This window comes from Pundamilia nyererei, unplaced genomic scaffold (genome assembly GCF_000239375.1).
Source record: "Pundamilia nyererei isolate P.nyererei 1_Seehausen unplaced genomic scaffold, PunNye1.0 scaffold00435, whole genome shotgun sequence".
In the NCBI taxonomy this organism is placed as follows: domain Eukaryota; kingdom Metazoa; phylum Chordata; class Actinopteri; order Cichliformes; family Cichlidae; genus Pundamilia; species Pundamilia nyererei.
This window is the reverse complement of record NW_005187836.1, coordinates 117,053-119,871: the sequence shown is the minus strand read 5'-3', so window position 1 is coordinate 119,871 and position 2,819 is coordinate 117,053. Positions and strand designations below refer to the sequence as shown.

The 2,819-nt window shown below is 43.9% G+C and overlaps 1 protein-coding gene across 5 annotated transcripts in view; it reads right to left on the bottom strand.

Annotated features, from left to right (window-relative positions):
- LOC102202955 (MAGUK p55 subfamily member 3-like) overlaps positions 1–2,207 on the bottom strand; it is a 26,374-nt gene extending 24,167 nt beyond the window's left edge. For 3 of the 5 annotated variants that reach the window (XM_005753511.1, XM_005753513.1, XM_005753514.1), the window contains exon 1: positions 1,942–2,205. The gene's annotated coding sequence lies outside the window, so the exon portion shown is untranslated. Of the gene's footprint in view, positions 1–1,941 lie in introns of all 5 variants that reach the window. The other 2 variants (XM_013916034.1, XM_013916036.1) reach the window with 2 other exon arrangements.
- Positions 2,208–2,819: the final 612 nt, after the last annotated feature.

Below are 2,819 nucleotides of genomic sequence, written 5' to 3'. Positions count from 1 at the left end.
CACACACACACACACACACACACACACACACACACACACACACACACACACACACGGCTGACCTGACATGTCTGGATTTGACAGATTTCATTCCAATATCCATTTGAGGAAAACAAGTTCCCCGCTGTACATTTTGAAAAAAAAAAATCTCATAACTCCCAACAGTAACAACTAAACCGTCTCTAATGGTTGCTTTAAAGTGGATAAACAGTATTATAGTTCTGCATTCCTAAAAAGGCTAATTCAACCTATAAAAATGCTTTATTTTGCCCCATATCGATTTGTAGAATGTAAATGCAGTCTGGGATTCCTTATTCCCTTCCTAACTACACAACTAACCTCGAAATCTAGTTTAGATTTTACTTGTGCTGGTAGAGGAAAAAAAAGCGAGGATGCTGGAAACAAAATAAAACGTAGTGCAGAGAAGGTCAGCGGCCAGACGGCTCTTAATAGGCTTATGAGAAGAACATCACCTCAAAACACCTTCAACACGCCCACTCTGAGACGCAGCAGGATCAAGGATCAGGCTGTCCTGCCCTCGCAGCAACAGGAGAGCAAATCTGGCTCCTCGCCCGGGCAGGGAAGCCCAACACTTGACACTTTAGCAGTTTCAACAGCCGAGTGGGTGCTGGGAGCAGCACAGGACCCCGATGATGTGGTTATTTGGTGGGGAGCCAAAAAGTCAGAGAGTTGCGACTGATGACTGAAGCATAATGATTTGTGTAAATGCAGTGGAATAGAAGGCTGTGAAAGGGGACACACATGAGCGGATTATAAGACAATAGGCCTCTGGGCACAAACATGCAAAAAGCCCTCCATAACAGCCACCACCACCTACACACCACCTGAAAAGGCCCGTTTGTGATCCCTTTGGGTCTCCTTTTTGTATTGTGGTAATTTTACAGCCTGTCACTGTGTTCATCTTTTCCCCCTCTCTGTGGTCGTTGCATATGCGGAAAAGGTTTGGGCAAGTCACACCTCTTTGGCCTCGATTTGTGTAAGTTTCGCTCATTTTTGTTCATTTTGTGGCCTTTTTGCATAACATTGTGTCACTTTGTAGTCTTGTGTAGTCATTCACTTCAAACAGCTCAGGCTTAAGGGACCCAAGGGATCATCCTGTTCAGTAATCCTTCCATGGGGACACCAACTGCAGCATGTACGCCTACAACATTTTTATTTTTTTATTTTTTTTAAAAAAAGGTAGCCTTACCAATAAATTCAGGTCTTTCATATTAAAAAATGATTTATTTATTTTTTACCTGAAGGAATGGCAACATCGCTGTAAACAGAAAAATAAATAATTTAAGCCCCTACATGGATTTCATAAACTGATGCGCAGTTTCCCCCCTTCAGTCCTTGTTTACCAAAACCACCATCTATGACTCCGACCTTCATTAAGTCTCCTGGTGCTTCGGCTTGTCCCGAAAGCCAATAAAGGCACGCAATAGATTCTGTCCTGCCCTGCAGCAAAGCGTGACCAGACCATGCATAAAGGCTGAGGTCACCAATCACACCGAGCCGTCGCTTCCCGTTTTTAATTAAATCAAATTTGAGAAAAATAAACTAATAAATAAATCTGGGAGGTGATTTAGTCTGAAGAGAGACTGGAAGCACTTCAGGCCACTTTCCTCTAAAAGCGGAGCGGTCAATCAATGACAGGTGATACACACCCCTCATTAACATGCGGTACAGCCAGGCAATCCACATGGTGTTACTCAGACATGTGCTTGCAAACCTAAATCTCTTTTTTTTAAAACAAAAAAACCAAAGAAAGAAACCCAAACAAATACGAGTTTCACTGAGCTTTTGGCACTAAACGCGCTAAGGTTTTAATGATGGTTAACGCAGAGAGTTGTATAAACCATCCCTGGAGCTACAGATGTCTGTGTCGCTCCACACGCGCGCAGAGGTAAGTCAGTCCACATTAGAAAACATTCTTACCTGCTTGAGGCTCCTCACAGCCTCAGCGTGCACAGCTCCCCTCCTTCTATCTCGACAGCGCTTATAATACCAGCCTGCCCCGCTTTCCTGTTTCCCTCTTCCTCCCTCTCTCTGTATTTCTTTCTGCTCACTCCGTCTCCAGCTGACTGGCACACATTTGCTTTTATTTCTCTGCTACACCCAATATATCGCTCAGTGAGCCTCCCCTTCCCCCTCTGTCAGTCAGTTTGCTCTCATCAGCCCTCTCTTCTTCTCTCTCTCTCTCTGCTGCCTTCAGGTGATCCTGGTAAACGCTAAACTCCACCGCTGAAGAACAGTGGCAACAGTTTTCCCAGGTCTTATGGAGTAATGAATCCAAATGTGAACATTTTCATTCATCATCAATATGTATGGAGGAGGTCAGGAGAGAGTTTCAACAAGAGAGTCTCTACAGCTATTTGTAAAACAAGGTGGAGGCTCTTTCATGGTTTGGAGCTACATTTCGGCCAGTGGTGTTGGGGATCCTGCCAAATTTGAAGGAATTCTGAAAGTAGAAAAGTACCAGGTTCTGCTCCACCATGCAATACCATCTGGAAAGTGTCTCATTGGCAGTGGCTTAATTTTTCAGCATTACAATGATCCCAAACACACTACGAGTGTAGTGAAACCCTACCTGGACAGTAAAAAGAATCACACAGTGGAGCACTATCAGTCATGGATTGGCCTCCCCAGAGGCTCGACCTCAGCATTATTGAAGCAGTGTGGGATCATGTTGATAGAGAACAGAATAAAGGGCAGCCAACATCCAAAGAAAAGCTTCAAATGTCCTTCAAGAAGCCTGGAAAGCTATTCCTGAATACTACTTAAAGAAATACCAAAAAAGTATGACTAAGAGAGTT